Source organism: Morone saxatilis, unplaced genomic scaffold (assembly GCF_004916995.1).
Source record: "Morone saxatilis isolate NCDOM2014 unplaced genomic scaffold, NCSU_SB_2.0 Contig0, whole genome shotgun sequence".
Classification (NCBI taxonomy): Eukaryota; Metazoa; Chordata; class Actinopteri; family Moronidae; genus Morone; species Morone saxatilis.
Window position 1 is genome coordinate 7,433,003 of NW_023339650.1, and position 12,696 is coordinate 7,445,698.

At 39.5% G+C, this 12,696-nt stretch overlaps 1 long non-coding RNA gene across 1 annotated transcript in view; it reads left to right on the top strand.

Moving 5' to 3' along the window:
* LOC118322797 overlaps positions 1-12,696 on the top strand; it is a 17,984-nt gene that overhangs the window by 3,568 nt on the left and 1,720 nt on the right. The window contains exon 2 of the long non-coding RNA XR_004796467.1: positions 7,074-7,177. This is a non-coding gene — a long non-coding RNA (uncharacterized LOC118322797). The remainder of the gene's footprint in view (positions 1-7,073; positions 7,178-12,696) is intronic.

A 12,696-nucleotide genomic window follows, 5' to 3' on the forward strand; every position in this document is an offset into this window, starting at 1 on the left:
TTTTTTTTTTTTTTTTTGGAACATTGGTTTTTATTAGAGCTGAAACCATATGTCAGGTAATTGATTAGTCATTTGCTAAAAAAGGAACTGGCAACTGTTTTGATAATGGGACAGTCATTTAGAGATATTTTAAGCACACATACCATCATATTTTTGCACCTTAAATGTAAATATTTGCTGGTTTTCTTCTATGATAGTAAACTGATTACCGAGTTTTGGTTGGACAAAACATGCTGTCTAAATATGTCGGCAAGCTTTAGGAAGTTGCAATGTGTATTTCATTACTTTTTTCTGAAATAGGTCAAACGATGAATACAATTGTCAGATTACATAATAATAAAAATATTGTTCAGTTGCAGACAGTTTTTATGCTTTTTTCCCCATCAATATATTTTCTATGAGCAAGAGGAATTATTTGAGTTACAAATGATTTTTAATTTATAGCAATTCACTTTGAAAGTAATTTTTCCCCCATCATGAAAGCAACTTAAGAGCATTAGTGCTCTATGGATCACAGTTTGACAGCTAATAATAGTTGACCCATTAAAGTGTGTCTTCAGTACGTTAGCTGCGCATAGGGACAATGTATACACCCAGTGGCCACTTAATTAGGTGGACATATACAATCTAATGCAATCCAATACAACATCCCTGCCATTTTTTTTGTTCTATACCTCAATGAAACTTCAATATAATGACATTTAAAAAAAAAACTGAACATTAAATGCATCCTAAAAGTAGACTTATAGCAGAACAAATTTTTTGGTGACATTAAGACTATACATGTGTACCTAATAGAGTAAACACTATGTAATACCCTCCATACATGAACTTCCTCATTAGAAGTTATTTCTTGCATGTATAAAGTTTAAATGAAGATGAATATATTGTATGCGTTTCAACCACTACGACACCAGGATGCCCCTTGTACTGCTGTACTGACAAGTCACTGCAGCTCTTGACATGAATTACCACTTTGCAGTCATCACGTATGAAATCATGAAGCAGCATAGAGCCTAAGCCCTATTCATAATCCCTTACAAATGAATCATTTAAATAGTGTCTCTTAAAATACATACTTTACAGAGAACTAAAAGTTAAGTTGTTTATATTTAATTTTATGGGGATGCTTGCACACACACACTCACACACAGATGTGTTAAGCTGATGTGTCCACACACAGGTCAGAAGCAGCAACAGCTGAGTTAATAGGTGGCACTTAGGGCAGGCACAGGAGACCAGCGAGTGTTTGGTTTTCTTATGAGCAGCCAGGAGGGGGAACCATCCCTCTTTGCATGCATGCTCACAAGAAAAGGAAAGAAAAAGTAATTAAACAAACAATTTACCAGGAATTGTGTGTCTGCTTATCCAATCTACCACACTCGCTTTTGCTCTAATACATATAGACAGAAAATGGGGGAAAAAAAAAGATTGTTTGTTGTCTCCTCAAAGTGACGGTAAATGACACACATGTTTCATTGCCCATTCAGTTAACCTGCGCTGTGCCTTATGAGGAGAAAGGGATTGAGAAACAAATTACGTAGTGTCATTTAATTAGAAGTTTTGCTGTGAGCAATAATCCTGTTTTTTCTCATAACCTTTAACTACTTAATGGATTTGAGAAGCTATTACCTTTCAAGATTTCTGTTTTTAATTATTTGGAGTATTGTCACAGATATGAAATGTCAATCACACACAAGGATTAAGGCTGTGGTTTATGTCTGAATATTATTTACCCATGGATTGAAGCTGGAGGAGTTCCTTCCGTTGACAGGTTTGTGAAAAAGGCAAAATTATGCAATATGCAAAATTCTGCTTTGTGGCCTATTTAGCTTCTGACATTCATTTATCCTTATGCACCATTTACTAACACCGCCTCATCTTAAATCCACGAGAGGCAGTTATTTACATAGATATTAACATTATATTTATAATAACGGCAAGCCATAGTGAATCTCAGAGTAATATTAGAAATACGCCTATGTGAGTCTTGGATCAGATTATAATAATGACTCAGTTTTAATATGTACAAACTCAATTTATAGTCCTCCTCCTTTGGCGTTTATACTGTAGGTGTGCATGTGTAAAAATATAACCCAGGAAGAGTGTGTTTGTGTGTGTGCAGAGGACCTACCTCTTTCACCCTGATCACGTTTAGGCAACACTGAAAGTGGCAGACAGAGTTTGTTTAGTTTCCCCTGGAGGACATCACAGTTCTCTGCCAACAGACCAACCCACGTGCTGTGACATCAGGCCCAACTGTGTGTATATGAATATTGCCTTAAATACATGAGCCATGTGAGGTACGCTTGATTTATTTTTCCAGACACTGACAGGAAAACACGAGGGCATGTGTCCTGATCTTAAATCAGTTCTGCTCGTACGACAGCAGGGCGGCATGCGTGGGCAAAGTCATATATTTTGAATTTTTAAGTGAATCAAAACATATATGTTAGAAGCGCCTTTTCTGGAACTTGATAGTTTTACTCGAGGATCTGCAAATGTACAGGAGGATAAATGAAGCACACCTCGAGCAGTCCAAATATTCAAAACCTTATTCAAATAGATGTTTTCACCCAGGTTTGACACGGCTCTTAGGCTGGTGTGTTGGCTCCTCAGGACCCCCCATGGCACGAGGGCATGTAATCATCCTGAAAGTCTCTTTGGGTGTCTGCACTCTCATAAAGCAGGAAAATGGATCGTGCGGCCCAGGAAGGGAAAATGAAAGAAAAGGAGAATGAAATTACAGACCTGGCTGACTGCACAAATCATGCATATCATGTTTTATGGCTTGCCAGAAGAATTCAACACCTGTGGATCACCGTAGCTATAATTGTACATGAACGCACCAGGAATGGGGGGCTGGGAGGAGAGTTGTGGTTTGTGTGTCACTGAATATGTGAGCGAGAGTGTGCACACCTAGTAGGTGTCTGTGCGTATGCAAGTATGTTTTTCTTGGCATGGCCAAGCTCAAGAAACAGAGGGAGGATGATAAAAGAAAGTTACGGGAACGCCTGTTGTTCACTTCTTCAGTACATCCTGGGTGAGCCGCCCACAGCCCACAGGGCTCGCTCACAGAGGCTTCATTTACCATTGTAATTACCCTGTTTATTTACCCTACCTGCTTTTGGTGGTAAAACGGGGCCCAATTCATCAGATCAGGACAATTTGGCCTTGCTTTGGCTTTGCCATTTACTTTAATTAAATGAGGCAATCAGTGAATCATAAATCACAATCCGTGTGACCACTGGCTCTGTTTGAACCTGGTCCTCTTCTTTAAGGCCGACACACCTTCTGCTAAAACCTCAAGTAGACACACACACAAGCTACTGCAACTCCTGAGCCTTAGAATTAACCATTTAACCAGATAAATGTGGGATTTTCTTCACATTGCTCAAACAGAAAATATATGTTTTTTTTATCCTGTGAATCTCTTATTTCACTTATTTCGCCTTTGGCTCTTTAAAAGTACACATGGATATATAGGGTGCACGGATGAAGGCTAAAATCTAAATAAGATGACAACATGGTAGATCGAAGAGTCTTCCCTTGTCTCCTCCCTCGCTCTCCCTCTCCCTCCTCTCCGCCGTGGATGCTGATGCTTGAGTCAAATTGATTACACCACTCCATCTGCATCATGACTGGCCTCCTCCTGTGTTTGCCGCCTCTGCCTACAGCACAGAGTTAGTGTACAATTACATATAGTTTAATATATCTGCCTGAGCACCTTTAAATAAGCATCACAAGTCCACAAGGTGATTTGTCTTCCAGCCCCATTACTCCATTGTACATCTTGATAGCCAGGGATCGCTCCTAGCTATGTTTAAGCATTAAATAGTGTATTATTATTTCACATAAATCAAGCTGAGATGTGAGGGGGGTATTCATAAATTTTGCATTTCTCACAGACAGTATTTTAAAGCCTCTCTCTCTCCCTCCACCGCTCGGAATTTTGAGACTAAAGCAATTCTGCTCCCTGCACTTGATAGTACATTAAAGATAGGCATATCAGGGAGGTATATTCAAAACAACATGTAATGCAGTTTAGATTAAGTTTGAGTTGCTCTAACACATTCATCACAGCACTGTTTCCATAATAAGTACCCTTGCCTTTCTCAGTGATGCATCCACACACATGCACCATTACCATCAGAGAACACTGTATTGTTATTGTCATGAATAATGGGGCAAAATACTAATAAAAGCCCATTTATCATAATATTTTTCACAGTTTACCGTGGCTACTGAATCTCTTATCTGTGTTCGACGATGAAAGGGTGAAATTAAATTTAAAGGTGAATGTTTGCCGTCAGCCCTTTTCTTCAAGACAAGTGCCCCTGACCCCCTCCCTCCACCCCCTCCCTCTCGGATATTAGTCCTGTGTTTGTGCAAAACGTCTACTGAGGAAATGACTTCACTCAGGAAACTGGATGTCAGCTTTACACACGGGCAGGAGAGCTGCCAATGTTTTAGTCAGTCCGACAACACGTTCTTTTCTCAGCTCGCCCTCCAGTTGAGTGTAGAGCTACAAAAAGTGACAAAGAAGGAAATTGGACTCGTAGTTGTTTTGGTTACTCCAAGGACACCTCGCACATTCGTTTCTATTTCCTGTCTCTGGCCTGGTTTTCTGATTGGCCCTGATGTGCAAGTCAGGGACTGAAGGGTGTGAGGTGAAACCTGGAGCTTTGTCATGGGCTAATGGACGTCTAAGGTTATCTTTATGTGTCACTTTCTGTGTGCCAGCTTGGTCCAGGATCAGGACTTTTGCGTACAGGGAAAAGCCTCTTTACAAGTTTACGTTATCACTAAAAAATACTGCTTAAATTACACAATTTGCTGAGAATGTGCATCCCATTTTCACTCAGCTGACACGTAATAATGCAAAAAGATACAGAAGACTTTGTTATTATACATAAAATAAAAAAAATGGTCCAGAACTTAAGCCAGTCGTATTCTAAAATCCTGCTGAACATAAATCAGCCAGCTCCAATTATTTAAATAATGCAAAAGTCTCATAAGTTTGACTTTTGTGATTTCATGCTCACATTGCAACCCTACACCACAATTAAACCTAATTTTCACTTTTAAAACATGCTTATCATTTCCTGCACATAATAATTATACGACCCACTGGCCCGGGGGCTCCAGCGTTGCAGCAAAGTCAGTAAAAAATCTTGTAAAAGTCATTGCAAATTGGAAATTGACTAGATGCCAGGACAGTAAGTTGAGGATTGGGGGGGTAGAGAGAAAAATGTCTTTGAACTAGTTTTTGCTTGCAGAAAATATTGCTTCTGGGTTGATATTCTTTCTGAAGTGTTTCATGGCAATGAGAATTAAGAAATAAAGCGCAGCGCCAAATGATTCAGTGAAAAGATGGCACACACCCACAGGTATTCTGTTCACATGACATCACCCTGTGTAAAATTGACAACTTCATGTTTTTTTTAACCTTTTTTTGTGGGTTCTCTAAGTTTATAGAAAATCTCTTTGAAAGAGAGACCGTGGCAAGAAAGCAGCATCACATAAAATGAAACTTATGGACATTAACAATCAACAAATGCTGTACGGGAAGCAACATCAGTACAAAGTGACTTTATACTTCATTTGAGAATAAAATGCTTTAATTGATTGCTTGGTGTTTTTGTGGCTGGTTTTAATACACTTCAGAGCCACATCAAGGTACATGTGAACGAGATCTCTATCTGTCTCTACCTCTCATTCCTTGGAAGTATGTGTCTTCTGACCTTGACATGTGCAGGCTGGCTGCATGTTTCCCTCTCAGTGCACTCTTACCTCAGCTCATGAACTGGAAACTTTGCTCCTGTCATCTCTCTCTCTCTCTCATATGATCACTCTGCTTCCTTGTGGCTTACACACATCACACACATTGGCAAATACCTGGGAGGATAAATGCTCAGTTAAATTGAATAAACATAATCCAGACATGCTCCATTCCAACCTGTCTGTCATGGAGAACTTACACAGAGATCCCTGATTCCATCAGTGAAGACGGCACACAAACAAGTGCAAAGATTAGATGTCAGCTGAAAGGCCGGTGTTAGATAAAGGATTATTCACAGCTCTCGTGATAAACATAATTTTAATCAAACATCAGATAATCTGTGATTTTACTGAACCGGTTTCATTGCTTCCTTTGTTATCTCTTGATGACAGATAGCAGTATATATTGCATACATTCACACAAGTGTTTCCTCTTTTTCTCTCTCTCCACAGTCTTGTTAATTTTTTTTTTACCCAGTCACAGGTTAGGAATTCTGTGTTTAACTGTACAGTGTAAAAGAAAATACTGTACATATATCACCTGAATTTCTTGGCAGTATGATAGATAGTAAGTAATAGTGTTACATGAAAGTCCAACAATTGCAGTAAAGTAAAGAGTAACCCTGCCCCGTCCTTCTCTGTGCTCCCTGCGCTCCAATGTCCTCTCATGTTAAAACAAAGCATCTGCCTGTCTATCATCAAACCATAGGCGCTCTGGGTGGGGCAGGATTTCAGTCTTTTGAAGTGAACTTGTCATGGGAAATCTGCATCACTGGGGCTCAGTACAATCACAGGCTCAAGATTAATTGTTTGCGGTGTACCACTTCAAACTGATTTTAGACACTGCATTATGGGATGAACTTTTGCAATGCCTGTCATCACCTATATACACACCTGTGCACTCTATAATGGTAAATCTTACATTTTCACATTCTTGTGTAGCTATAAAACACACACATATGCTCAGGTGCATACAGACATATTCTTGAGCTCATGAATCCTTAAATACAAAAACACTGTCTTTATGTATTTACTTAAAAAAATGAACATTTACAGATGCAGTTACACACATATACATTTACAGATGTGTAAAATGACAGTTTTTACCCCCTCACCCCTCACAATGCACACACACACACACACACAAGCATGCACGACTCTAAACAGACTGCAGTAACACAACATTAAGCGGTTTTCTCTTCTCTGTTATCTCCAGCTTCCTTTTTGCCCTTTGGTTAAACATTCTCTTGGCATGCATGATCTCATTTAACTTTGATTTCCTCTTTTTCCAGGACGGCATCTTCGGTGGTTCCAATTTCCAGCCCATTCCCCAATTTTCAACCCCAATGACAGACAACACATGCTTGAATGGCTGTTCAGCTAAAGAAGGGAATTGGTAAGTGATGATTTTAAATGCTGTTTAAGATAAAAGGAAGAGTTTGCAGCAGATAAGGATTTGCCCGCGTAGCGAGCAGGAAGCTTGGAGATACTGGTTTGAATGTGCGGTTGCAGTAGCTGCATACAACAGATGTCATTTATGTTACTGAGCTTTAGGAAACACTGCTGTAGACTAATGTTAGTTTGACAGAAATTACGTTTTCATCTGAGTGGAAGTTTATTTACTGTATTAAGATAATTATTTCCTTAAGCCTGAGTTTGACAAGGTGTCTATGTTATATATATTTAACACAAATAAAAACATTGTTATATTAATATTTTTTTCTTTTTTACTGAAAGAAAAGACATTGATTTTTATAAATGAGCTAATATTTTAAATATGATAAAAAAAATATTGACTTAAACAAAATTCACATGAGATGATCAAATGTCCCTGGTTTGTGAACTGTGTAAATTATAATTTATCTTAATAAAATATGAAAAAGTCCCCAAACAAAGTTGTGTCTGAACCACCCCGACTAAATAAACCTGGGACAACATAATAGTTTTGATAGGGCTGTAAATAAAGGCAGAAATTACTAAGCTTTTTCATATAATTTAACACACAACATTTTCATTCCTACACATTTCCCCCATTTTCTATTTCTCTAGTTTTGTATGTGACTCTAAATAACAATTGAAACATTAAACAATATTAAAATATAATGTTAAAATTTTTGGCCAAGGCCTAAAATACAACAACTTTCACCTGCCATAAATGTAGAAAATTAAAAATGTAAACTTTCAGCTTCATTATATATAATCGTATGAGTGTTGATGGCGCCCGACACAATCACAATATTGACTTAATTTGTTCCTGATTAACCTCTCGAGTGTGGAGAATGTGTCCAGCATGAAGGACTTTTTTGTCGGTTGAAAAGAGCAGCTCATTGTTGAGCTTTAAGTGGTTTGTGTAATCCCCTATAACCAATACCATGAAGCCAAAGGATTCTGAAAATCTTTTTTCAGCACATTTTGAGTAGGAGCGAACCTGGGAATTCTCTCTCTCTCTCTCTCTCCCCAACTCTGTCATGAAACAGAGCACCCCATTTCCATATCAATCGGATTAGTTCCAAGACCAGGGAAGTAGGAGTAATGTAAGTAACCGTACAAATTTAAATATAGGACATCAAAAACATTGTTAGGCATTCATTTATTTTTGAAGCAGCCCTGGCTCTGTGTCTCTCTGTGAAGATGAGATGAAAATGCATCTCTTCAATTTTATTTTCATTTTATTTTGAAAGGTGCTGAACACCGCAGTATTTTAAACATTTCATGTGCGCCGCGGCATCCCGCTGTTCTTGTGTGCTTAACCTCATTTGTGGAATGAAAATGTCACATCAAGCAATACGCTTGTTCAAAATGCAACATCAAAACAATTTCAGGTGGGCAGCGTTCACACAAGCTGATTGTTTTTGAACATTTTTGCAGAAACATAGTGTAAAATGGTGGACTCCTGGCTCCTGTGGTATCTATGCCAGCTGGCGCCACACAGTTACGCTTTAACATACAATTCACAATGTATTGGTACATATATAGTTTCAAACTGATATGGTTTTAAAAGATGGTGTGTAGAAGTAAAATAAAATATAGAAAACTATTAAATATTGTGCATCATCTAGTAATGAGCTGTTTTCCTAAAAATTGACAATAAAAATAATACAGTTACTATTAAAAAAGAAGCATTTTACAGAGATAGTGAGGTCTGTGAATGCCCGTGTGTATTCATGTGTATGTCTGTGTGTGTATGAGTGAGTGAGTGAGTCACAAAGACATTATTCAGCAGTCTGTGACTTTGCTGACTGATCTGACCAGCCAGTAGCTCCCTTTTCGGATGAAGAGATGGATAGATGGATGTCTGGCTGTGCTTCCTCAGCCCTTTATGACTTAGACTGTCTCTCTGTAATTGAAAAACTAGCTCTGCTGTGTTGTCTTGGGATCCCCCCCCCTTTTTATAATGTAGCTTCAAAACAGGAAAACCAATAGTGGGAATAGACCCCGAATGTATTAATTTTGTGGGGGCGGGGGTAAGCGGGGTTTGGGGGGGCCTATTATTGCAGGAGGAAGAATTTAATCAGTTGCAGATTCCTTCTGTTTGGTTAGCGTGACCGTGGCCAATTACAAGTGAACCTGTGTACAGTTTCACTTCCTGTGCTACCCAAAAAATGGACTGAGTCCGGTCTGCAGAGCGTGGCAGAAAGGAGAGAGAGAGAGGAGGAGGAAAAGAAGAGAGAGAGGAGGGAGAGGGAGAGAGAGAGAGGGAGAGAGGGGAGAGAGAGAGGAGAGAGAGAGAGAGAGAGAGAGAGGAGAGAAGAGAGAGAGAGAGAGAGGAGGGAGAGAGAAGAGAGAGAGAGACGACGAGAGAGAAAGAGAAAGAAAGACAAAACAAGACACATGAAGATGAGACTGCAGGAAAGTAAACAGAGCGGAGGAAGGGGAAGAAAAAGCAGAAATGAGGGGAGGGTGAAATCTCCGGCCAGATCTAAGGTGCACAGACATGAAGGCACATACGTCGTTTATCCACCTAATATAGAACATGACATGTGGTTTACAAAGGAAATGAAAGGATTTTGGACCTGACTTCTCTTGCTGGTTGAGCTGTTCTCAGGTAAAGCCTGAAACTGCAGAGCAACAGACCAAACTTGAGTCACAAATGCAATAACGCATAACTCAATCATTGCAGAGATGTTATCGAAAGACACAATTTGGCATTGCTGTTTTTCCCCTAAATCGAATTAAACCACTGGACTAAACAACTGAATGACAATTGCTAAGGCATACCTGAATTTGCATAAAGTGTCCTTTTTTTCAGCATGTAGAAGTAACTCAATATGCCATGGTACTTCCTAGGAAATTCTCGACGCTTATTAAGCCAGATACTGCTTTTGCTAAAGGCTCTCCAAGCCAGTAGTTTACACCATATTACAACAATATTCTCAAAACATCAGTCATGCTCTTTTTCTCAGGCCTTTTGCGGGATGTTTTCTTGCTTCTACGTCAGAAAAAAATCAGCAAAAAAATGAGATATGATAACACAAACTTGCCACTGCCACAGAGATTTCCATTGACAATCAATTACAACCTGACCTGCCAAAATGGTTCCCTTTGGCTTGATCCTGCTCCTCAATTCTCTCTTCTCTCTCACTCTTTTTTTTGCTCCTCCAGAGGGGTCTATTCCCATAGTTTCCCTCTGTAATAGTTTTTTGGCGTATTACTTTCCTCAATCCACCCCAGAGGTCTCCCATAATTCACTTTTGATATCATTGTTTAGTTGTAGAATTAGAGGAGGGGTGCACACAGGGATCAGGCAGGCATATTAATTCATTCATTCTAGTGTGATGTGATCGGTCCCTTCATTGCAACTATGTTTTTTATTGAGGGAAGTTGCAGTTGCAGTAACTGGGAAATTCGGTTATTACTTGAAATTGTATTGATTGCATAGATTATTTAGCTACCAGTACATAAAGATGTAATTATTTACTCATATTCTGGTTATATACAGTGTTATTTTTAAGATGTTAGTTAAAATACATGTGATCTTTTATACAGAATACATTTTCACTTCTAAAATGTTCAATGGCTGCATTGATGACAGATGAAATAAATACTTGGAGTGATAAAAACATATAAATACTGGAAATGAAAAGAACAAATTCCTTTTCTCTAGTAAAATTCAGGAAATCTGTTTTATATTACCAAACAGATGACATGACATTTATTACCATTTTCCAGCACAGTTGAAAACATCTCAAGGGGACCAATACTGTAGCAGTTACAAGTGGAATAAACTGCTTAGAAGATGTTCGAGGGATGATGCACATAAATGCCAATATGAATGTGAATTCCCCGGGAAGCCTATTTTGCGCACACACACACACACACACACACAACATGAGAAATGGGCAAAGATCCAAACTATTCAGTGTGAACTGGAGGGTCCAAGTCGCTAAACTAATCCTAGTACCACAGGATCCCACTTCCAGCCCCGTCTTTTGCTGCAGCTGCCTGGAATCATTTCACAAACACAAGGTATTCCTGGAAGAATTGATTCTGTTAGATAGTGCATTGATCACACACATCGCCTGCAGACAGAAGATGGCTTTACAAGCAATAAGATGGGAGACAATTATATTATTTTAGTCAAATAAGACAGAGTACAAGCAGCGAGTGCCAATAGCTGAGGCAGGGGTGGGGGGTTGGGGGGTACACAGCCGGCCCCCTCTGTGGCTGCCTCGGTGTGTTTGTGCTCCATCCTCAAGTGGCACGGTAATCCACTAAACTTTCCTCCACCCGCTTCTCTCAATGCAATCAGGATGCGAAGGCTCACCAGTGATTGCGTTCATTTGTAAAAGCATCCAAGCCAAAATTGAACCCCAAGGCTGATAAACTATAAAGATGCTGATCAGATCGCGGCTAAGGAGTCCGCACTTGAGGGCACAAGGTGTCAGGGCTGGAGCCAAAAGAGCAATGACTCTGTATACCTCACTTGGAGCCAGGCGGCTGCCCCGGAATACAAACAAGAGGAGAGAAAACACATAAAAACGACAACAAACTGCAGTTGGATTTTTCATCCCCCAGCATCTTTCAGAGGAGGAATGTATTATCTGTGCAGCAGATTAGCAGTTTTTCAGATGTTGCTTTTTTCCTGTCTTTTTTCCCTCTTCTTCCGATTGGTAAATTGGGTGCATTTATTGTTTGAGCTTTAGCAAATGCATTGTATTTTATTGATGAGTTCAAAGTGAATTTCATAATGCATCTCAAGAAAAGTAGAAGCCCAAAAGACATACTGTTAAGGGAAGTCTTATGTTTTCAACCGTGCAACAGAATATTATGCCCGATTTATCAGAATGAAAACAATACAAAACTCTGCAGTGCTCTTCGAGTCCAATCCATTCTGTTTTTATTGCAAGCTCCACAGTACTGCCTATTGTCGCTGGGCTTTAAGAGTTACCACAACTTTTTGTCTGCTTTACAGTTATTTCTCACAGCTATTGCATTGTCTCACGCTAAATGAACAGTGTCATTACTTTAAACACACATTTCTGCCTCTGCTAAAGCACAAAGATTGAGGACAGACAGAAAGAAAGAAAGGGAGGATCTGAGGATGTTTTTTCCCTCTCCATCCTCGTGGCCCCAGTGCGTTAAATGTCAAAGAGCAGTCAGCGGGAGAGACTGATTCCAGGAGGCGATGTGAATGGGACGATTGAAGACCCGCTTTGATTGACAGCTCTTCCTCTCTTGCTCTGCCCTGAGGGTGATTGACAATGTGGTTCATCTCACATTTTGTGACTGAGCTAATCCAGTAAATTCCTACCAGACGCAGCACAACTCAGCAGAGACCTGCCGCTCCTTTCCCAGGTGGAGTTTTTATTTTATCTCTTCTTTCCCAAAATAAATATGTTTTTCCATCTGTGGCACTGAAAACAAACCAGGGAGGGGGGGGGGGACTATAATTAAGTGTAAGTACATAATTAAGCG